The sequence below is a fragment of the Thermobia domestica genome, chromosome 5 (genome assembly GCF_964235325.1).
Source record: "Thermobia domestica chromosome 5, izTheDome1.hap1.1, whole genome shotgun sequence".
In the NCBI taxonomy this organism is placed as follows: Eukaryota; Metazoa; Arthropoda; class Insecta; order Zygentoma; family Lepismatidae; genus Thermobia; species Thermobia domestica.
This window is the reverse complement of record NC_137458.1, coordinates 241,407,980-241,434,040: the sequence shown is the minus strand read 5'-3', so window position 1 is coordinate 241,434,040 and position 26,061 is coordinate 241,407,980. Positions and strand designations below refer to the sequence as shown.

General features: G+C 35.4%; 1 protein-coding gene across 1 annotated transcript in view; it reads right to left on the bottom strand.

Annotated features, from left to right (window-relative positions):
- LOC145686495 (armadillo repeat-containing protein 2) overlaps window positions 1-8,068 on the bottom strand; it is a 166,148-nt gene extending 158,080 nt beyond the window's left edge. Inside the window, exon 1 of the mRNA XM_081759870.1 lies at window positions 7,943-8,068. The gene's annotated coding sequence lies outside the window, so the exon portion shown is untranslated. The remainder of the gene's footprint in view (window positions 1-7,942) is intronic.
- Window positions 8,069-26,061: the final 17,993 nt, after the last annotated feature.

Sequence of the window (26,061 nt, the reverse complement as noted above, 5' to 3'; positions counted from 1 at the left end):
TTTGTTACTGCCTTTTTCAGAAAGTCACTAAAATTTCTAAGAACTTGAGTAGATGGCCGAACATGTACGTAAAGGCCTCTATTGCATTTTCTTCTTTGCCTGGTATCGCTCTTAAGAGAAGTGGACTTGTACGTATCAAAGACGGCATCTACTCGAGTTATGGTCTTCAACACATAATTTATATATGGTTTAAAAACTTGGTGGAAGTAGTCTTGAAACGTCTTAGATTTACCGATCTTAAGAATGTGCACTATAGCCGCACCATCTAGAACAGTAGCACTGAAGTCAGGTGCGTCAAATCTCTCCTCCTCTTCGATGTTAATACACTCCAGAACGTCGTGTTTATTAGCAGATTGACGTAGTCTTCCGTTGTCAGAGAGAGAGGGGGCATGGTTGGTTCTCGTGAGCAAAGAACTGATAAATATCACTTTCACGTGATTGCGATGCGATGAACAATTTACAAATAGAGATTTGAATCTCTTCGCAAATTCACTGTCTTCTCGTTTGTGGCACATTTCTTCTTCGCGGGTGTGTTGAATATTGAAATATTGTTTTTCGGAATGAGATCGTGTATCGAGAGTTTAATATAATCGAGACGATTTGTTACGTATTCCTCATACTGCTGAAGTACCTTCTCATGCAATTCTTTAGTTTTCTGTCTCATTTCATCTTGTGGCATTATCTGCCGAATGTCAATTGATACCAACACACTGCCTTGAAATGGATTTCCATGTTCATTTAGAGCAGCAATAAAATTTCTCACGTACTTCCGAAATCTTTCATTATGAACATTAGTATCTTCGTGGTGATCCAGTGGTCGCGATGATGTTGATCGCGCTTGGAAAAATATACTCTCCTCGGAATTGGATAACATTGCAGAAAGTGTAGGACCTGCCAACATCCACTTCAATAAAGCGTCTTTCTTATCCAGAATTCCTATGGCACCTCCATTTCCTTTCACAAGCTTATTGTTTTGTTTGTGGTATTGGTCATCGGGGATAGATGAAAACAATGCTCGTTCTAGAACTAGTAAAATGGCCGTTGCAGAATTCCGCGTAAATCTCTGGATGTCTGGTTGGTAACTCGTTCAGAGTGCGAACAAATACAGTCAACCACCGAGAATAATGGACAGCATCCAGGGCAAATGTCCATGGGCATATAAGTTCTAATGTCTCCAAAACATGTGGTAATTAGATGTTCGGATGCTAAAAATGAAGCATAGAAGCAAACTTTCCAGCTGCATGACTTGATTCCAGAAATTTTAACACTGAGAAATGTCATTGTCATTGTATATATTTAGGAGGGAGCAATGTGCAGTTATAAAAATTTTCTTGAAAAACCCTGATAAATAATAAAGATACGCCAGGGAAATACGGTCATGCCACACCATATTGATTTCCTTGACATTTTACTACCAAAAATAGATGTGAAGCAATTTTACTAATGAGACTATATTGATAAATCTCAGCTTGTAAGGAATTTATCTGACCATTCCAAAAACTGTTCCAATCAACTGCGCTGAAAAGGACAGACTGGTATCCGGAAGTGAAATATTTTCCCGACTTCGGAGGTTTAGCTACCCCACTAATACGTTCATTTATATGTGAGATCCTGTCCGCCTATATTGTTTCATACGGAAAGTACGTACAGATGGAACACTTATACAGAAAGTATTATAAAAGATACGTTTTCAGTTATACGTTTGCTGTACGTTAAGTCCAAAAACTACAGGATTACAAATGTAGCATACGATTTTACGTACACCATATACAATGTTTCTCAGTGTAGTTTCATTTCTTTATTCATCCCACAAAGGAATCATTTTAGTGCATTTTTTTAAAAAGCGCATTGTTTTAAATAGCTTTTTATTACGGTTATTGTTTACTTTTTAGTCGTTACGCACGGAGCCTTAGCTAGGAGGGGCGAGCGGGGCGGTAGCCCCGGGCGCTGAAACCAAGGTGGCGTCGAACGAGCAAGAAGAAATAAAAGAAGTCGAGAAAGAGTAAAGACGCGGCACCCCGTAAAAGAATTGACGCCCCTATTAAATCAATATTGTTGTCGGTTTGCAAAGAAATACATTTGTTAAAAATTTTCTTGCTCGCTCCGCTCGCAATCCAAAATTTTCAATAACAGTCACAACAAGTTTTTACTTATTACTTAAAGAAAGTTATTATATACGATTTGTTAATGACGATGTGATATACAAGGTGTCGATTAATGACTTATAGTGTGCGCAGGAGCGTTTTCAAAATTGGAAACGGTCAAAGTCTGAAATAAGTGTTCAGTGTTGTGACGGTGATGAGTTTGCTTATATGGTTAATCACGCTTTTCTACCCAATGGGATTAATCAAGATGATAAGAATGAAAGTATGCAAATGAGAGTAATGAAGAGACACACACGCAATCTGCTGTTTGCGCGGGAATATTAAAAATGAAGATAAACAAGGGGAATAGTAACATATTCGAAATCGTAGAGTAGCGGCTAAAAGGGTCAGAACTTAATCCAACGAATTTCGTCTTTTTCAAAGACTAATCACTACCAGTGATTCTTTTTAACTATTTCATTGAAATGCTTCCAATTTGAAGGAATTTCTTGGGATCATTTCTCCATCAACTAGTTGCATCGCCAGGATATGTTTTCTGTGCATATGTATCAGCTATGTTCTGTTTTATCTATCTACATACAGACAAAACATGAAACTTCTGAATTTCCTTTATATTTCACAAAATGTTTTTTTTTTTTTTTTCGTAAAAGAACTAACTCTATGGCCTATAGAATCCGGAGGTTCAATGCCGCGTTCATAAAACCTCTCAAATAACTTCTGTCTTACCCAACTGAATCCAGATTCTACTTTGTATTCCTATTTCTGCGAGATACATCTTAATATTGTCCTCCCATCTGCGTCTAGGTCTTCCTAATGGTCGTTTTCCGATTGGATTTCCAGTCAAAACTTTGAAAGCATTCCTACTTCCTTTCATTCTCGCTACATGACCTGCCCACCTGAGCCTCCTAGATTTGATGACTCTGACAATGTTTGTTAAAGGGTATAAATTATGCAGTTCCTCGTTATGAAGTTTCCGCCATTCCCTATACCCGTTTCTCTTGGGTCCGAATATTCTTCTCATATTTTTATTCTTAAATACTTTCAGTTTGCGTTCTTTCCCTAAACCTAGCGACTATGTTTCGCAACAATACTGAAAAACAGGTATGTTTACCGTTCTATATATTTTGAGCTTCAAATTCCTTGACAGAATTCGCGACGACAAAAGATTTTGAAATGAATAATAACACGAATTCCCTGCTTTTAGTCGACATTTAATTTCTTCGTGAATATGATTTTTGTCTGTTAATATTGATCCTAGATACTTGAAAGTATTCAATTTATCAAAAAATATTATTTGATACTTTGACGCATCCACAATTTGTCGTATTACGACCCCAGTGAACTTCCATGTATTTAGTTTTTTTCTGCATTTACTTCTAGAGCTGCAAGCATTTAATAATGTCTCTCATTTCTTTCTATTGTTCTCCTATCATCTTCTATCAGATTTACATTATCAGCATACGCCATAACCTGGTGAATACCATTCAACTTTAGCCCTTAGTTGCTATCTTTAATTTTCCTTATAGTGTATTCCAGAATAAGGTTGAATAGTTATATCGATAGCCTTCAAATTGTTTCAGGTCATTCTTGACGAGGAAGCTCGTGGACAAGAATTTTCCTACTTGGACTTCGGGATTGGTTTGAACACATCTTAAGTAATCTAACTAGCTTTTTTGCTATTCCGAATTCTGCAAGAATGTAGTATAATAACAGTCCTTATCTCCTAACAGAATCATAAGTCTTTCTAAAATCAATAAATAGTTGATGTACCGGGGTATTATATTCTCATTTCTTTTACAGTATTTTTCGAATGGTATATGTTGATTGATTTCACCTAAATACACACTGATAATCTCCAATAATTTTTATCAGTGTATGGGATAAATCTTGTTAATAAAATGCTTGAGAGGATTTTATAGGATTTTGAAACAAGGGAAATGAATCGATAATTATTACAATCCGCTTTGTCGCCTTTCTTGTGAATTGGAACAATGATTCATTCTTTCCACTCTTGTGGGAATTCCTCCTTGTTACAGATAAGAAAATGAGAGTGTGTATCTTGTTCCACAATTTTCCCCTCTAACTAAAATGAACTCAGCCGGAATTTTGTCTACACCCGGAGATTTGTGTTTCTTTAATTTCTTTATAGCAGTTTCTACTTCTGTTCGGCTAGGCTTTGAAATGTATCATTCTACTGTGCATTTTCCTTTCCCCACAAATTTAGTTTTTAGCTGCGTGTTAAACAAATCGTCACAGAAATCTTTCCATCTATTCCAGATGCTATCTGTATCAGTAAGAATTGTTCCGCCGTCTCTCTACGCGCGAGGTTGATAGCCTTCTTTAAATTCGTTGATGCTCTTGAACATGTATCGATGTTTTTAGTTAACGTACTATTATTTTCAAGTTCATTAATTTAAGCTTTCAAACAATCGCGTTTCTCTCTTCTAAACATTTTGGAAGTTTCCCGTCTGGTTTCAACGAAATTTAGTGTAGTTATATCTTTCGGATTTTTGCAGCCAACGCAATTTTGCCTATTTTCCCTTCGCCTGGCGAACCATGATTTGTCCCTACGTATTTCCGCGTGTCCCAATGTTTCTCTTTCTGAAATTTTAATGCTATCTCTAATTTGAATCCAAGTATCCTCAACATTAGTCCTCTCAAAACCTGAAAACGAGAATCTATTACACTTCAATCCGGTATTCCTCTCTCTCCTGGTTCCATTTTAATTTCTTTAAGCTAAACCTCTGTTTTCAGATGTTGAATATTCTCTTTATTCAACGATAATCTCTCTTTCTCTCTCTCTTTCTTGTTATGGTTGCTATCAGATAGTGATCAGTGTCATATTCGGTTTCTCTGAACGAGCGAACATCAATTATGCTACACTGTCTTCATCTACAGGTATCTACTAAAACGTGATCAATTTGATTGTGTGTTCTTCCACCTGACGAGGTCCATGTGTATGAACGTCGCGATGTGGGAATTATGTACTCTTTACGATAAGGTTTTTGATGTTCCAAAGTTCACGAAACTAACGACGTTATCATTACTTTCCTTATGCAGATTCCCTTTCCCTATAAACGGTTTAAAAATATCCTGTCGCCCTACTTTCACATTGAAATTCTCCAATAGAATTTTCATATGATATCGCGGTACTTGTCGAATACCCGTGATATACTTCTTCTTTAAAGGTGTCATTTATATCGTCATCCTTATCTTCTGTTGGGACATGTACATTTAAAACAATAATATCACCACCGACCCTTAAGAGTAATAAAAGAAAGTCTATCATTAACAAATTCAGCCCGTTTAATTGCTGATACTAAAAGAATCGAAATTAAAATGCTATTTGTGTGGTCATATACAGAATAAAATTACAAAATTACAGAAGTTTATAACTATTACTGGAAATTTAATGCTGTCACCCATTTCGAACATTTTAAAAACACATAGTTTCTAATGTATTGAAATTTCACTTCTTATCTATAGTATGAAACGTTACAAATAGCTGTACCGTAAATTTTCATAACTGATCTCCAAGTGGATCTGTATACCAACCAAAGGTAGTTTTGTCAAGTTTAACAAAAAATCCAAAATACACCTCTTGCAAATAGCTCATATTTGTAAAAGAATACATAATGATTGCTTTTAGCTGTTGCAATGGTCTGTCCAAGTAGCTTGATAAAAAAAAAAAAATCAACATACCATAACAAGAGTTGCGTTTCTTATATAAAAAATAAACCGGAAAGGCTTGGTGTGGTGAGTGTAGGGGACGCCGAATTCTACTTCGCCCCCGGGCGCCGAAATCTCTAGCTACGGCTCTGGTTACGCAATATCTTGTTATCAACTCTTTACTCATATTTTCTGACTTTTCCATTAAAGGCACTACATAGAGGTCTCGAACCAGAACTGAACTACTCTGCTGTCTATTGAAGTAATTATTCATTAACTGACGTATATAGGAAATCTAAATACATAGTTAATTAATTTGTTACTAAAATGATAAGCTGAAGAGAAAATTATATGAAAATATTGCATTGTTATCGGGTTTACATATCTGTACATTTCAGAGCTCTGGTTAGTATGGAACAACATGAAATTTAAGTAAGAAGATTTTACTCTAACCAACAAACAAACACATAAATAAACTACTGAAAGCATTGTAAACGTATAGAGTCGTGGTAAGTCGATTAGGAGTCTACCTACCTACCGAACTGGGGGGTGGGAGATTCATTCGTTTCCCTTTCCTCTTCCCAAATTGGAACAGAGATTTGGCTACCCCTGTACAGAGGTGCATACAGGCGGATTTTAGGGAGTTGCTCATATGATATTTTGTGGGGATGGGGACGTATCATAATTTACATTGCAAATTATACAATCAAACTTAAACGTGGTGAATTTTGAGGTAGAAAGGTATATTTGGGGGTCAGAAAGGTAAATTTGCGGAGAAAAAGCTAAATTTGGGTACAAAATGATAAAATGTTCTGGGAAACAGTAAATGTTTGAGAAGAGTGGTAAATTTGTAGGTGTTCGTATAATCCCTTGTAATTGGCATCCCTCCCCCTATAAAATGGGCCCCTGGGAAAACTTGGCGAGATAAGGTCGGATGGAGATAGTGCAGACTCAGGTAGGTACATAGGAATTTATCTTAGGGATCCAAAGCTTTCGGGAGCTTCAAATCCAATGTGAGGATAAATTATATTAAAGTTTGTAAAAATAACTCCTAAAATTAGACTCAATTTACAAAAAAAGTTGGAATCTCGGGGGTGGGGGGACAGAGGCTTGAAACCTTAGGATCTACTTCCTGTGTACATCCTTAGTACTGACTATACCCCAGTAAACTACGTACAGAATTCAACAAAATAAGTAGACTTACTTCTATCGATGTTTCTCTCGAATATAGATGACTTTTCAATACGAAAATAGGTATATTGTTAATTTCCTTTCCTTTCATTAATATTCTAATAAACTTTCACACTTAATTGTAAAAAAAAACCTTCTATAACAGGGATGGTGATAAACATCTAATGGACGTACTTGATCGAACCATCCATATACGTATATTCAAATAAGTGGATATTCCACGCCCTAGAGAGGGAAAAGAATTAAAATATTTCAAATATTTTAAATTTATCTTATATGGTACTAATATAAGTGAAGGACAACGAATACTTCAGATATTTTTAAATATATTATAAGCACTGAAAATGGCCTGTCTTCTACGTAAAATCATCTAAATTTAATTAATTTCGCGTGTATTTGCAGTGTAAAAAATTACTCTTTCCAGATCCTTGCTGTGCTCTACATGAGTAAGAGTTATGTGATTCTTTCGAACAGTTTTATTGTTCATCAAACAGACACATATATAGCATCACTGACTCTGTATTTGAAAGTATAAACTTGAATTAAAGACTTTTTTTTTTTTTTTTTCATTTTCATTTTCAGCTTTGCATTCATGTTATGGACTGATGTGTGTCCTACACGCACTGAAAGATTTCACATTGTGTACTTGGTTCAAAATGTTTGGTACCAATATTCAACAAAAGCATGCAATCACCAAGGTCAACTAAAGTTTAAATATATTGTTTAAAGATATCACATTACTTTTCGCGTGTTTATATAATTATGTCATTTTCTGTGGTAATATTCAATAAAAATAATACGAATTTAATATTAAATATGGCCGTTTGGCATAATATGTCGTAGTACAAACACCATTGGCGTATGGAATCAGTTGTTAGTACAATGACAGCTTGTGAAATTTTTTCCACACTGTATTGTACGTTTAGTATGTTGTCAACTTTTCATTAAACCATATACTGTAATGCATTTGAACTTACCAGAAACAGTTATAATCATTCACAATACAATTCAGAACGTTTTAAATCGGTTTTCCAACATTATAACACGCAAACGACATGGTCACTAGAAGCACAAACACAGAAGCCATCTTGAATGTGGTTACCACTCAGGTATGTATATGTTAAGCCAGCCACATTGATTTCTTCTCCTTTCACGCAAATCACAAAAAGCTAAGATCAATAAACCTTACGTGCCGGACAACAGAATTGCAAATGTTATGCTCTGTGGGCTGGGTTTCTTAGCTCATTCAGAAGTGTGGTAAGGGGCGAGGGGATGATAGGAGAAAAAGATGACATGGTCAATTATCTTGGCAACTTTTCTATCAATCTCTTGGGGAAAACACTGTTGGAGGGCGGGGAAGATTAACATGTGCTTCCACGATACAATCTTTTTCAATTTTTCATTTGATTTGAACAGCACATAGCTGACGTAATCAGGTAAAAGTATTTGTTCTTTTTTTTTCTCGAAAGAATTGATCGTCAAGCGCTCGGTTGAATAGCTGTTTGTATAAAACGAAGGACTTTTAAGTACCTGGTTATTCTTTGTCCCTTTCCTTCTTATCACAGTTTTCAGAATTGTAATCAACTCTTGACTTGTTTATTATTTAAGAAGGGAAAGACCCCATTTTCTTCACGCAATAGGAGCCTAATTGGACTTTTATACCAATGAAGAAACGCAATGCAGCGTTTTTCGCCTCCGCATATAAGAGAATAAACTCCTTGGCCCTAATTCTTGTCATTACAATGGAATACACCTCTACTAAACAAGGACATAACGAATGGATTGCTAACATTTTATTCTTTAAAAAAAATCATATTATTATACTTGTAAATTTTGGTATATTAACCTGTGCTATTGTGCTTTGGAAAATATTATTCAGGCTGGGATACAAACTATAGTCTACATGTATGGAAACTAAATGTTGACTCTCTCTATCAAGAACACACCGTATAATTGTCGTATATGCTGGAATTGTTTGTAAGTGGTTTTGTTTCAGATTCCCATACGTTCACAGGGGAGAAATCAACTTGGAGAAGCTGAAAAGCTGCAGAACAGAAACAAAATAGTCTTTCATCTTAGACTTCATAACGGTTAAAAGTTAACTCATGAATTACATTTTTTTTTATCATATATGTTTTAATATTCAATCGGGAAGCAAGAAACCTTTCCTGTGCTTGTCCAACCGAGGAATGTAGTTGAAAGCAATTAGATAATAAATTTTCTAGGTATCCACTCAGACATGAACCCAGCACCTCTTGTTATCTTTCAATCGGCGTTTTTCTTTCAAGATCACTAAAATATTCTCCAAGGAAGTGATTATTTGTCACATATTAAAAATAACAAGAAATCACTAACTACTTCACTCACACATTAAAAATATTGATTCAATTTCATGGATAGCAAGATATATATAATTTATTATTCAATTTTAGAGATTTCCTGGAGAGTTACATATAATTGTACCTGTAATTGTATAATTGTACAGTTATATGTAAATCTACAGGAAATCTCTAAAATTGAATAATAAATTATATATTTATTTTGTCCGTGAAATTCTCCTAGGTTGCAATGATTTTCATGATTTTAACACATGACTGGATGGCTTATCTTAAATTGTTATTATGCTACCTTAATTAAGTTGAGTATCCAAAGAAGGAGCTGGAGTCAAAAGTTAGCGAAAAATCAAGTATCTCATGATCCTGTCAACTTAGAAGGATAAAACTTGGTATATACAGTAAGTCATTCATTTAAAATAAGCACTCCGTGTCCCAGTGTCTTTGAACTTTCCCATTTTAAGAGGAGGGAATTTAATTTTTTTGGTATATGAGTGTACTGTACCTTGGCCTCACTAACGTCTTTAGCACATTTTCGTCAAGGAGGTGAAGTGTGAGGGGTATGTTTAATAATGTTTAATGACTAACTCTTCCGAGACCACTACATCACTTTTGATGATTTTTGGTACGTTAGTGGATTCTGACCTAAATGTTTTAATACCTTTTTGGTTAAAAAAAAAAAAAAAAAAAAAGGAGAAGGCATGAGGGGAGACATGTAAAAATAGTCGAAAACAATCGATATTAGTATCTAATTCATAGTTTTCGGGGTTGCTTAGATTATTAGCAACACTCCCAATGCCGTTCAAGTCCACGTTCAGCTAACCCCTAGTATGGGCTACGGTGGAAAGAGGGTGACATGTAAAACTAATACAAAACGTCGACATTAGCTTCCAATTGATAAGTTGAATAGTGACACTGCAAATGCCGTTTAAGTTGAAATTCACTCCCTATACTCATCCTAAGGGGAGCAAGGGGTTCAAATATTTTACATAAACATAATCTCCCCGTATGAAGAACGGGCATTAAAGCTAGTCTTAAAGTAAGCAAACACGCAACAGAAGCTCAAACTGCTATTCCCGTTAAAGTCGTATAATATCCGATACGAAGGTGGATTGGAAAGTTCATAAGCTGATCTGCAAAATTAGAAAATATCTGGATAAATTATGTTTTATTTTTTCAAGTATTTCCCCTTGGCTGATATACATTACGCCACCTCTCCAGTAACGCTTCTATAGCACTTTTAAAAAACCGATTCCTCGAGCCCTGTCAAATATCCCAGTACAGCACTTTTCACCTCTGCATCCAAAGAGAATCACTGACTCCTCAAAAACTTTTTCAGGTTTCTAAACAAGTGAAAGTCTGAGGGAGAAAGATCAAGCGAATAGGGCATATGCAGCAACAGTTCGAACCCACGGGAATTAATTTATGTCGTGGATGCAAGAGATATGTGAACGCGCGCATTGTCCTGGTGAAACAACACATTTCTTCGTAGCATTCCTGGCCTTTTAATTCTGATTTCCTCACGCAAACGTCGCAGAAGAGTGCAGTAGTATTCAGAATTGACAGTCTTTCCTTTTTCTAAGAAATCAATCAGGATAATGCCAATAGCATCCCAAAAAATTGATGCCATAACCTTCTTTGCCGACAAAACTTGTTTGGCTTTCTTTGGAGACCCAGGTCGTTTCCATTGCTTCGATTGTTGTTTTGATTCTGGCGTTTGATGGTGTATCTATGTCTCGTCCATAGTCACAAATATATCAATAATCTCCTCTGGCTCACTTTCAAACAGTTTCAAACAATCACGGGAAAGGGTGAATCGGTTGCGTTTGTGTTCAAATAAAAGAAACTTGCGTACGCATTTCGCGGACACCTTAGAAAAGACTATTTCTTTTTTATTATTTATTTATTTATTATTTTATTTCTATTTTTATTTTATTTTTAATTTTTTATTTATTTTTATTTATTTATTTATTTTTTTTTGTGCTTGCTCATAGAAAGTGCCCACAGACTTAGCTATCTTTCGGACTTTGATTCTGCGGTCATTCAAAATAAGGTCACAAATTTCATTGAAATTTTCTGTACTGGTCGATGCTGGCTGGGGTCATCTTCAATGCTGTTTCTACCACTCTTAAATTCAGCTACTCACTTTTTCACCATGGAGTAGGAGGGCGCGGAGTCTTCTAATATCTCTAACTAAGTTCATTTGAATTTCCTGTAGTGTTAAGCTCTTTTTATGCAGGCAATTAATGACAGCTCGATACTCGATTTTCTCCACGTCACTAATTTTCGTCACTTCCGCCAACTTAGCGCCTTATAAACTCCTCGTCTGAAACAATATAGAAATGAAATTTTACACACTGACTATTAACGTATATAGCTACGCAGCTAATGTATACAAACAAAATAATTGCTTTCTTCCTAGTCAGGCCACGTACTTCCCAATCCACCCTTGTAAATAAATATTTCTTCTTTGATACATGAAACGGGACATAAGTGGGATCTGAATCACTACTCAAGTTTGTATTACCTGGTTAACTCTTTTCTGTAATTATATCCAGTGGAATTAGTGGGTACGTATTTCATCGGGAACCGTCAAAACCCCCACACTCAAGAAATGTCAAAACGCCCACACAAACGGTCATAACCCCCACACAAATGGACAAATCTCCCAAACGCACGAACGGTCAAAACCCCCACAGCCAAAACCCCCACACTCAAGAAATGTCAAAACGCCCACACGATCGGTCATAACCCCCACACAAATGGACAAATCTCCCAAATACACGAACGGTCATAACCCCCACAGCCAAAACCCCCACACTGGTAGTCGGTCATAACCTCCAACGGTCGTAACTCCCACACAAATGGACAAAACAGCCACACATAGCAACGGTCACAATCCCCACATAAATGGACAAAACCCCCACACAAATGGGCAAAACTCCCACATGCAGAAATAATCTCAACTGCCACACAAATTGACAAAACCCCCATACTCATGTATTGCCCTTGTACTTTTTAATAACATCTTTTATTCCACTTAAACTGATGTTGCAACTATTCTTCTTGGGCGTCTTAAAGAGCCGCAACAAAGACATGAAATGACGATCATTTCAGAGTGTGGGGGATTTGTCCGATTTTGTGGGAGTTTTGTCCATTTATGTGGGGATTATGACCGTTGCTATGTGTGGCTGTTTTGTCCATTTGTGTGGGGGTTTTGACCGATTGTGTGGGCGTTTTGACATTTCTTGAGTGTGGGGGTTTTGGCTGTGGGGGTTTTGACCGTTCGTGCGTTTGGGAGATTTGTCCATTTGTGTGGGGGTTATGACCGATCGTGTGGGCGTTTTGACATTTCTTGGGTGTGGGGGTTTTGGCTGTGGGGGTTTTGACCGTTCGTGCGTTTGGGAGATTTGTCCATTTGTGTGGGGGTTATGACCGTTTGTGTGGGTGTTTTGACATTTCTTGAGTGTGGGGGTTTTGGCTGTGGGGGTTTTGACCTAGACCCATTTCATCATAGAAAATCATACTTCTTAATGACGAGAAAGAAACTCTTCAATAGTGACCTGTCCATTAACCCTATTATTGAGTGACCTGCTAATCACTCTAACAATAAATAAATCAAGAATCACATTATACATGGCAGACCCTTTCTCACTACGTTTCTTGCCTCCAGTAGGTGGCTTAGGGGACCACTTACGTAACTTCCATTTGAACATACATACATAATGGGATTGTTGAATGTAGAAGTTTAAATAAAAATAACGGCATAATGAATAAGGAAATAACTGCATTATTCAAATTGAAATCTAGAACTGATTCAGCAAAATACTTTACGAATTATGAAATTTTAGAAAACGAGATGTTAAATTTTTAATGGCAAAAGTCGTAAGATTTGGTAGTGGTTCAGGCACTACGGTAAAAGTGGGCTGAAAAATGAGCGGCTCGGGTGGTCATAATGGTAAGCACCACATCAAACCACAGAAGAGTATGTAGATAGTTTAATTTTGGAAATGTACCTGCAGTTGAAAGGGAAAGTTTGTTTGGTATGTGTCAGCATTGAATTGTTTGGGAATGTTAAACCTTCTATTTCAGTTTACTCGAAAGTTACAAAATGTGACATACCTTTATGTTCACCCGAGCCGCTCAAACAGAAGTGTATATATCCAAACCTTCATCTCGCAAATCGAACATTAAAATTTATTTAAAGCTCTGGGAAAAAAAGTAAAAAGGAAAGAAAAACTTCTGAATGTAATAGTACATAGGAGATCAAAGATAAACGTAACTATAATTATTCTTTTCTCTTTACATATTGTACTACATACATATTATGTCAACTACATAGGGAGTTATTTATCAAATCATTTACTGAAGGCTATATTTCTTCTGACGGTATCTTCCCATTTTGTCTACCGACCTGTTACATTATGCATTTGCATAATATATTATGATTCGGGATTTTTGGAACACCCTGTACAAGATTTGCCTTAATATGTATTCAGTTTCAAATGAACGAAAACATTGGGTAAATTATTCTGATGTTATGAATAACCTTGAAAAATTATAGTTCATTAGTTGTAGCATAATAGTTAAGTGTGCCATATTATTTAGGTGGATGTATTATTAATATCCAATAATTTTGTGCGTTTCACGATAAATATTAGGATGAAGTATATATAAGGGTGTATTTCATATTTTATCATCGATTTTGTGCTGCTTTTGTGTTAAAATCGAAATAGGAAGTCATCTTATGAAATCTCAAAATGTATTTTCGTAATTTCTTCAAAAATTTAATTTTCTAGAAATCAGCCACTTTACCTTCAAGAAGAAGCTCCTTTGTTTCGGTAAGATCTTCCTGATTGGAAGCTAAAAATTGCTGTTAGGTTGAAATTCACTCAAATATCCTATCAATGGGTCGGAATTCTTTTATCTTTTGAGATTTAGAAGCATCTTCTCATTGTGATGTCAAAGAATAGCCAATTAGGGATCTTCTCTTTGTCATTCTAAACGTTTTCATTGAGGGCAGTAGAGGATACAATCATTGTAAAACTGTGTTCGTCAAAATTACATAAAAATTCTATAAAATAACTGAAGTAATCAGGAAATCATTATGAACTGAAGTGTAGTGTGATATTCTATGTGAGAATTGGAAAGGACTTCGACTCACGTTCGCGATTATAGTTCCTTTTAACTTCAAGCTGTGGTATGGTCCTGTTTCTGTAGCTTCCCTGGTTCAGAGCTCCATGTTAATAGATTCTTTCCTGTTTGCGTAAGGACACAAAACACTAAAACTCAAACTTTTAGCTCCAACATATTCTTGTCATAGTTTTAATTTCTATTAGCTCTTAACGATAAATCTCCCTCACAAGAGTGAAAACATACAATAAGACAAAAACTGATTTCTTTTTACTTAGTTCATTATCGTTTAATAAAGCTTAGAGTATATTTTTACCACTGGGGAGTATGTGAGTCATTGACTTACATTTTAAGGCGGGACCTGAAACTCTGTAATTCGTTGAATGATTTCCTACCGGATTTCGAACCCGGAACTCCGTGCAACTCCGTCCACGCTAGCCACTAAATCAACAAGGAAGACTAATCTTAGTTTCTTTCTTCAGTTGATTCAGTTACTTAGAGCTTTCTATTTCTTTCTTTCTTTTTTCTTTTCTTTCTTTTTCTTTTTCTTTCTTTCTTTCTTTTTTTTTTACAAATTGTTTGTTATTTTGGCGCGTATCTGATGAATGATATATTCATTTATTTGACAATGATTTGGTCATAACCCTACCCGCTGGTCTAGTCAACCAGCCAGTTACACTTTTTTTTCTGAAATAAGTGTTATTCTGTATTTTTAAGTTGCATACACTTCTGTTTGAGAGTTGCTTGAATAATTGGAAATTATCTTCACTACGACCATTGAGAAATTTTTTAAAAAATGAACATTTATAGGAGTATAATCTTATCCATGGTACTTAGTGCGTGTAACAGTTGTCATTGATAATGGCGGGATTAACATAACTTGAAAGTAAACTATCAGAGTAAAACAATTGGAGAAAGAAAAGGGAATTGAATAAAGAAAATTACGTAATGTATTATAATATGACTCCTATAATACATATATACACAATGTCCAGATATTTATACATATTGGTGGTGGAATGGAAAGATAGAAGACTCATAAGAAACTTATACATGAACCAACAAGTAAGTGTTAGGATAGGGGAAGAACTGACGGAAGAGAGTGCAATTGGAAGGGGAGTTCGACAAGGATGCTGCCTCTCGCCAACACTATTTAATATCTATCTAGAAGAAATAGTGAAAAAGAGCCTACATGATGATGATGGTATTTCGGTAGGAGGTAGTATGATTAGATGTATAAGATTTGCAGATGATATGGCGCTTGTTGCAGCTACTGAAAAGAAAATCAATAAAATGTTAGAAAAAATGAGAAAGGGCTTTGAGGAATATGGGATGAAAATAAATGTTAGAAAGACAAAAGCCATGGTGATTGGAACGAAGGAGTCTGTGTCAAATATAAAAGTAGGAGGGGAGAAAATAGAACAAGTGAATAGTTTTCGATACCTGGGTAGTGTTCTTAGTAATGACATGAAATGCGAACGTGAAATAAAAGCAAGGATAGGAATGGCGAAAGAAGCCTTTAAAAGAAAGAAAAGTCTGTTTTGTGGGACCTTGGACAAAGAGTTGAGAAAAAGACTCATAAAATGCTTCGTGTGGAGTGTTGTACTGTATGGGGCGGAAACGTGGACATTACGTAAAGGTGACGAAAATCGACTGGAAGCCTTCGAAATGTGGGTGTGGAGAAGAATGGAAAGAATTAGTTGGGTCGAGCGGAAAACGAATGAGAGAGTGTTAGAATGGGTGAGAAAAGAACACTTTTAGATATTATTAGGAAGAGGAAGAGAAACTGGTTGGGACATTGCCTAAGAAGAGATTGTATCATGAGGGACGTCCTAGAGGGTATGGTGGCGGGAAAGAGAGGGAGGGGCCGAAAGAGACTACAATTAATGGATGATATTAAAACAGAAAGATCATACGCGAAGACGAAAAGATTAGCGGAGGACCGTGGAGCATGGAAGCTTCTCAGTTGCAGCAAGTGACCTGCCAATAAAGGCAGAATACCTATGATGATGATGATGATGGTGCTGGAAAATAGTGCATAGCGTATAGGGTTCTAGTTGGAAAATTCTGAATAATAGATCTCTTAGTAAGCGTAGAATATGATGGGAAGGATTATAGTACGGAACAATTATCTTAGAGACACAATTAGGATATGTCAAGACTGGATTGGTTTGGCGCAGGAGAGGATCAATGGTATCCTTCTGTTTCTGCAGCGATTAATTCCTTGGGTCCTTAATCCACATAATGAGTGAGTGTAAGTACAACTATCTTGTATCTCCAATAAATTCCCAATACTACTCTCTCTTTTAAACCTTCTATCATATTTTCGTCTCTTATGTTATATCCCTAGTGAGACAATTCCTTCTCAAAATAAGTTAATTTGCATTTCACATTCTGTTGTGAGTTCATACCACTTGTAAAGAAAAAAAAAATTTAATCGTTTTTCTTCTTACCGAAGTTAATCATGTATACTCTTCTTCACCACCATTTTTTTTTCTAAACATGTATTGAATAATGTAGAAGGCCAAAATTCCTGGGGAAGTTCTCCTTCTAATACGCTTATCTGCTATTAGTTCTTATTTCTCTTATCCTTGGTACTTTTGTTAATTTGTTTTGAAACTTCGATCCTTCCACTCCAATTCAACCTTGTTTAGCACTTAAAGCAAAATATTCCAGTTCACTCGGTGAAAAGGCGTTTCCAAATCAATAAATGTTATGTATACTTCCTTTCGTTCTCCGATATATGTCATTCACTGTTTACCTGAGTAATGTATGTGGTCTTCTATTGTTGCTTTGTTATTCCTAAGCGAAAACTTTCCTTCCTCAATTCCTAACTTGTTCTGGCTTATAAGTTCTTAGTCAAACTCACAGTACAATTTTTGAGGTGTATGATATTCAAACATTAAAATATAATCACGATTTTATTTTGGAATTGTGTTTTATACTAAACAATTAAAATATGTTTAAATTTACAAATACAGTTACTTTTTTATTTAAAAACATCAATAGAACTTTATGTTGATGAATACTTCCAAAGTAAGTACTATCCATATAATGTTGTGTCTGATTAGTGAACACAAGCTTTGTTTTAATCTTGTTGATTTGTATATATCGACTTTAATTTTTATGTTATATTTACAGAAAGGGCTGAAACTAAAGTTGCTATTGAGGTTGATAGCAGATTTTGCTTTTCTTTCTTCATACCCTTGGCTTCCTTTTTTCTTTCATCGATTGTATAAATATATTTAATTGGAATTTGTTTACTCTTGGGTGCAGTAAACGTCCCTGTTCTTCTAATTTATCAACCATATCCACCTGCATAACATGTTTGTAGTTTGTTTTTCGATTTTCCTAAAACTGAATGCATACCTCCCACTGAAAGATGAGAAAACAAGAAGAATTTTAGGACTGATCCCAAAAAAATGGATCAAGAGATTGCAAATCTTGGCCAAGAATTTTAGAAATGATCCAAAAACTACATCAAAAGATTGCGATCTTGGCCACTATAATTAGTTTTTGGATGTTAGGAGCCACAACATTTTTTGAACGGTTCCTAAATCGATTTTTTTTTAACGGAATAAACAAATCATACTTAGCTAAGTGATAGTTTGTGTTTGGCTACACTATATGTAGTTCTCCAGATATAACGCGTACAAAAAAGTTTGATTGAATTATGTTTGATCTTTTGATGCATTTTTGGATCAGGACCACGAAATTTTTGAACGGACCCTAAATCGAGTTTTCGTTTTTATTTTTTTTAACGGAATAAGCACATCATACTGAGTTAAGTGATAGTCTGGGTTTGGCTCCTATATGTAGTTCTCCACATGTAAGGCCTACAAGAAGTTTTTTGTCTGAAATATATTAGACCTTTTGATCCAATAAATTCTTTCTAACCGTTTACTGATATAGTACACCTGTAAATGGATTTCTCAGCATTTACTCCTTGTTGGTATGCAACCCGATTTACTTAAAACTGAATTTGGCTGCATATCCCTTCAGAACCTGACATACTAGAGTACGTTTGTTTTATCTTCGCACACTTCCCGCCAATGCACTTGATTGGCTTTTAATGTGCTTTCTGCTGGCACTCACGTGGACGTTTTGATCCAATAGACGTCTCATTGGGTTTGTCGTGTAGGTAACGTTAGTTGTCAGCCAGCACATCAAATGAGGTCATTGCTATTTGGCGGCTATTTGAAGTACTCAGTTGCCACATGCGAGCAACAGTGTGACCACCGCTAGTACTTTCGTACTAGATCTAGTACCTTTTATAATAATTTAGTGTTCTAATACGTTCACCAACAAATCTAGTACTTTTCTCCTCTTCTTCTGTTCTCATAAATACATTTGAGAAAGAAAAAGGAATCTCATTAGAATTTGGCAATGTACGAAAATTTCACCGTTCCTGGTAACTTTTTCTGCCTTTTCATTTTCAACAGTGGTATTTACAAGAGCGGAAGTGGAACATATGTGCCGCCCGGTCGCCTCCTTCAACGAGAAAGAAGTCTGGCAGTGGTTAGTTGTTCCTCGCTTAATAATTCATAGAGCTCGGGAAACGGGATTTAGTGCTTCTTTACAAGTCGCGGTAAATGTTTTTGGGGCAAGTGTTAAGGTGAGGGGAAGAAAATGAACCATGTAGCAGTATCCATGTAGAATCCTGAAAGGCGATCCGTCTAAACAGTAGGCTATTAAGGAATTAAAACTCAATTTTCTTAATAAGCTCATTTTATGATATTTCTTGTTTTCTCCCGACATCCTCTATATGGGCATATTTGTATTACTTTAGTAGTTTCACACGAGTTATAATACGACAATTAAACACGGATTCCGCCAGGACTTTTAGTTTAGGGGTGTGACGTCAAAATTGGGAGCGTGTAAGCAGTTTGCACAGTTTGCACAGTTTGTTGTATGGAATTTTCACTGTAAAAAATTTCAAATTCAAATTGGGGTTCTTTCAAGAATGTGGTGGTCACTTCCCCACCTACAGGGAAGAGAAAGTTACTAGAAAAGCTTCTATTAAAGGAGCTTTTAATAGCTAATCAAAGTTTGTTTTTGAAAGGTGCAAAGGACTGTGAAAAACGCTTTAGTAAGACATTAATATCGTAAAATATCATAAATAGATTGAAACGAAGCAGATAAAATGATAGTACTTTTTCCCCAGATCTAGTACTTTACTTCTGCATAGGTTAATACGAAATATTTTTGCTGGGTGGTCGCACTGAGCAGGTTCTGCACTGAGAAAACAATCGCCTGGCCGACCTTGGATCGTAATAACGCCGGCAAAAGCGTTCAGCGCTTAAACAGGCCGGCCAGGCGATTTTTTACTCAGTGCGGAATCTGTTGCTCTAAAATTTAATATCCAAACTTTAATAGTTTTTTTTTTTTTTAATCCGGAACAGAATCATGTCGGCCGAGACGGAACCGAATGCGAAATGACTGCTGAATAGTAATCACAAAATCATTACGAATATACTCCTCCACAACAAACGCACGATGTTCACCGTGCCACATCATTGCGACTACTTAAAACGGCACGTATACCGCTACCGATCGATACCCCTCCGCCACCGTATCCCTACCAACTCACACAGCCTTCCCTCCAAATACGGAAGGTCTTTTTGCCGAGTCCTGTACAATGCACAGTATTGCTTGCAATAATAATAATAAACTTTATTAATAATAACAATAAATAATAATAATAATAATAATAATAATAATAATAATAATAATAATAATAATAATAATAATAATAATAATAATAATAATTAGCATTTTGTGCACCTACAGTTAAGATTTTAAAATTACACCTATTAGTTATATATTAGTATTTTAAAATGTGAAGGTAAGAGCTCACAGTTAAATTTCCTCCATTTATTAACTATCCAGGCATCTTTCGGGAATTTGCCGGGCCTGAGAAGATGCAAATTGATTGTTTATAGGCCCTCAGCGCCCATGGCCTGCAAATTACAAAGGAGAAAGGAAGCTGAGGAAGATACGATTAAGGTAAACAACCGTTAAAGCTTCCTTTTCATAGAGGGTCTTGTTCCGGGGCGCTGTTCCCCTTCCCTCCGTTGCCCCTAAGTAATCTTAACAGCCAAGTTATAAACTAGCATATTACGCAAATTCATGCTAGTTCTCATGTACTTTGACTTCTCTTTATTACTAGTAACGTTTTTAGCCTCAACGCCACTAGAAAAAAAGTGGGGATAACTTACCTGTAAACTACGTATAACCACTCCGCACAAGTAAAAGAAACTGATTTCTTAGCAACTGTTTAATTGTTGATTATTTAAAGTTAATTATGAAGTAACAATTAACTTAACGGTATAAAGATGTTTGAATAATGAAAATTTTCATTTTAGTATCTCTTAATTTAAACAAATTTGATTGCTAATATACAGCATAGTTTTGGTATGTATAAGTTGTATTCGGAAATCCATTTTTTTTTTTTTTTTTTTGTAAAACATGTCTTGGTCTCAAGGAAATGAAAGCAAAAAAGTTTCCCCCTTGAGGAGGAGCCTTTCCCTAGCTCCCTGAAATTTCGAAAAAGTACAACCTAAAAATATTGCATCTTGCGTAACAAACAAGCTATAACTATGATTTGTTTTTAAATATACGGAATTATGTTTTATATAAATTTATTACATTAGGTTTAAGTTTATATCTGGCATAGTTTTCGATAAAATGTCCCCCCCCCCTTTTTTTTTTTTTTTTTTTTGTAAACGAATATAAGTAAGAAGGTGCGGTTTGATGCATGTGTGTAGTAGGGATGGCCGGACCCGGATCTGGCCGGATCTGATTGGGCCCGGATTCTTTGGATCTAGATCTCGAATCTCGGATCTGGATCCGAAATTACAATCTCGGATCTGGGTCCGAAATCCAGATCTCAGATCTTTATTTTTATCCAAACCCACATCCACCCAAATTGTGATAAACTTGAATATCTAAAATTCGCCGAAAGTAATTTCACGAAGTCCTGACAGTGAAGAAGAAAAAAGAAACTTAAGACAAATATTGACAAGTCTATTTGTCTCCTTCATTCTACTCTAAAGATCAAATGCTTGCCTTATTTTAAAAAAATCTGATTTGATCCGGATGAGAGTTCGAATGTCGAATCTAGGTCCGCCCGGTTCTAGGACCGAGGTACTCATCTGGATTTGGAACATCTGAAACCAGAATACAAAACTCGAATATTTAAACTTCCTCAAGAGACCTATTTCATTGACGGTTAAGAAAATATAAACAGTTAAGACAAATATTGACTAGTTTTTACGTATATTTATCTTGCTCAGTCAGCTCAAAATATCAAATGTATATCTTACAATTAGATTTAATAATTATTTAGTAAATCACAATATGAGCACCGAGAATAAACTATGAATTTTTGCGCCCCTTATCTAGATTTGAAATTTCAGATTCATAGAATCAGTCTGAAAAATAAATATTTGAGATCTGGAAGCCGAAACATGTGCTAGTACCAAGATCGTAGCCGTTGTAATGCGAGCTGAAGGAACTTGCACTAATTCCGCATGTACTTTGGGGAATACAAAAAACTTAAAAAAAGATAAATATTCTTTTTCAGGGGTAAGTCGCGCTTTAACATGACTTTTCATGAGTGTTGTGTTCAAATACGAAAACTGTAATGGTGACTTGTTTGAAATAAAGGCCTTTTCATTTTTAGCAATAAAGTTAGGTACTTTCACATTGGGGAAAAATTAGCAAGGCACATTCCACTGATTAGAGTGCTGGTTCTTATGGAAGCTTTCGCATTAAACCGGAAGATTTCCTCGTGTGGGTATTGGATTGCCACAATTCACCTTGCTGAAAGACGTGGTTTATCAGGAGGTCGGCCAACATTCTTTTGGACTTAGCCTGTAGACTGTTTCTGGTCTCAATTATTCCCATATAACAAGACTAACCATATATATAGTTGGTTCGAAATGAGTTAAAATATCACTAATTGACTTTAAGGGGATAATCGCGATTTAAATACTCGTAAATCAGAACAGATGTGAAAGTTAAGCGTTAAAATAAATCCGATAATTCCGGAATGAAGAGATTTATATTTCACAGGCACAGACTTTAATTATCTAGACGGTCCTAATCCTAAAATAACAAGTGCTTGAAAGATAGCATTCTCATGCATACATTTGTTTTTCTTTTAATAAAAAGTTTGCTTTTTTTAAAAAAAAAATAATCCTAATTGAAAACAAAATATTTTAAACCTTGGTTTAAGGCACGGTATAAACCAAATTACCGTAGTTTAAACCAGCCAACCTAATTGAAACTTGAAAAGATATAGAGAGAACATAGATTCAACATTCCAAGAGTAGGGTCTATCTTCATTTGTTGGTTTCAATATTAGATCCTGGATCCCCATAGTTTGAAAGCAAATTGTGGTTCCACATCATGAAATGCAACTTATTTGTTATCTTCTCTATTGACACTTGATCAGCATAGAATATTTTTTTCATTGAAAAATCCTCTGAAATGTGTCAATCCTTGCATCAGGTAAACACTTTAATCAATGACACAAAATCTGTATAAAATATGCAGTAAAACAGGAAAGATAATAGTTTGGTACGCTTTCAATTTAAAATATAATAATGCATTTTCATCGCTCCTTGATATTATTTTGGTACATAAAACATTAATGGAACATTATCGTCAGCAAGAAATCACTCCAGTGGTTTCTGTTATAGGTGTTTTAAAGCTAAGTAAAGGTTATCATCTTGGGATAAAATTTTATCCAGAGCTAGAAGGTGAACCGCAAACACGGTCGGTGGCTGTGTAAAAGCTACAAGAAGGTTCCGACCATCATACATACGAAATTACCAACCTAAGTGATGTTTCTGAGGGGTCGTTAGCAAGGAAGGCGACGTGATGCCTCCACATTCCTTTCTTGAAGGTTGCTTATGCGGAGATTTTAAACACGGTTCTCAAGCCCTAAATTACTGCTGTAGTATGTGGGAGAACGTATGTTTTTAAGCAGGACTTCACTCCAAACCACCCAAGAATGGCTGGCCGACAATTTTCATGATCATGTCATTCTCAACATATGACCCCAGGGCTCCCCAGGTTTAACCCAATTACATATGCGTTGAGGGGAGCTTCAATAACCATAACAGAACACTGTTGCGGCTCTAAAAATAGTTGTTCAAAATACAATAGCAAGCATTCACAAGGCCCGTCTCATTACAGCAGCTTTATTGAATGATACTATGGATGTGATCACCTCTACAATTCATTAAAAGGTAATAAATACTTTCTCTTCAGTTTCTGTTTCTTATTCCTTGCAGACCCTGACTTTGTTCTTAAATATCTGCCAAACACAGTAGTTAAGCAAAGGTTAAAGTTTAAGGGTTAATCATAATTCGGCACTATATCTCATTAACCAAACTGTATACTGTTGTAATGAATTTGATAGGGATATACGGTACTTCAATATCAGTTTCAATTTAAAGGGGTCATATGGTCATCGTACATCAATAATTTTTAGGTTCGTAAAAAATCAATTTCTTGAATACTGCGCATGAGAATTTACACTCACATAATTTTGTTCCGCTCAATGAGATCTTTCGATTGGTAAATGTCTCATCTTTAGAAATTTTTCCGCTGTTCACTAATAATTTTGTAGAATTTATTCCGACAATAAAACAAATACAATTTTTGTATATTGTAGAGTGCAATACTTACCTCACACATCTTCCTTGCTGACGTCACTGTGATAGTCAATAATCATCATCATAATAACAAGAAAAAGAAGATGAAGAAGATAAGAAAATAGGAGGATATGTGTTATTGTTGTGATGGGATTACTGTATTATCGCTTAGAGTAACATGTGTTTCAAGGTTCAAACATTGAACAGTGAAAGGCATAACTTATAATTATGAATAGTCGATAGTATATGGCACGAACATAATAATGGTTAATGGAGATGTAATGGGGCGTATACGGGAGTACATGGCACATTCACATCTACTACTTTATTAGTGCCGCGTACGTTCACTACAAATTTACTAGGAAACGAATGTATAAAGAGATGGGTATAAGCTAAACTTTTGAAAACTGTTGAGTCTACACCTATCAAAAGCTCTACCATTACATCACTGCTAGTAATGGAGTGAAATTAATAGACATAGGACTCGAATTTTAGAAGACAAATCTAATTTCATTTTAAAATTTAGTTTCACTTAAAGCGTAAGAATGACACGTAACACAAATTATATATTTTAAAAATAAAAATAACAAACCATATTTCGAGGAATAGTAAAATAGACGTATGCTGTACAAAGTTTATTATTTTAAAGAAATGTTTTATTCTTCTTTCATGGTTCTTCAATTTTTTTATGTACCTAACTAAAACTAACTCTTTAGCCTATGGAAACCGGAAGTTCAATGCCATATTCACAAAAGCTCTCCATTGACTTCTATATTGAGCCAACTGGATCCAATTTCTACTTTGTATTCCTATTTCTGCGAGATTCATCTTAATATTGTCCTCCCATCTGCGCTAGGTATTCCTAATGGTTGTTTTCCGATTGGATTTTCATTTAAAACTTTAAAAGCGTTTCTACTTTCTGCCATTCTGCCTACATGACCTGCCCACCTGAGCCTCCTAGATTTGATCACCCTAATAATGTTTGGTGAATAATATAAATTATGTAGTTCCTCCGTTATGAAGTTTCCACCATTCCCGTTCCTCTTGGGTCCGAATATTCGTCTTAGGATCTTGTTCTCATCTTTCAATCTACGTTCTTCTCTCAGAGTAAGCGACCATGTTTCGCAACCATACAGCACAACAGGAGTGATTATCGTTTTATATATTTTGAGCTGCAAATTCCTCGACAGAATTCTCGATGACAAAATATTGTGAACTGAATAATACCACGAATTTCCTGTTTTTAGTCGACATTAAATTTCTTCGTGAATATGGTTTTAGTGTGTTAATACTAACCTTAGATATTTGAAAGTGTCCACTGCATCAAATGTATCAGATATTTGATATTTTAACGCATCCATAATTTGCAGTATTACGATCTCGACGTTTGTATACTTTAATTTATTTATTTTACACAATTTTACACATCTTTACACAATTTCAATTGCTTTAACAAAATAAACATTTGTATATTTGTTGAGAACCTAAGTATTGAAAATGAACCAATATCGGAATTATGTAATGTTTCAACATACCAATTTCCTGTAGAAGTATTACAGTTCCAGTATAATTTCACAGATGTGATAAGATAACAAATGTTCAAGCACTCTATACGAGTATCCATTGAATGAAGAAGCATAATATTTTGATTAATCGTTTCAAAAGAAAAGGGAGATGATGCCCTGGGGCTCTCGTCTTTCGATCCTTCTCTTTTCGTCCTTCATTTGATTTTTCTCTGAAGGACATTATAAGAGACATTATAAGAGACGTTCAATACACAAAGGCTTGAAGTTCAATTACCAAAGTTGTGAGAAAATGAGACTTAAGAATTGTACGCTCCGTTTAAATACACTGTTTTTTTTTTTTGTTTTTTTTTTATCATTGTAAAAGTTATTTACCATGTCTGAGCATGAATGTTTTAAGCACTGACTGCACTGAGAAAAAAATTGTAGGTGGCGTACTTAA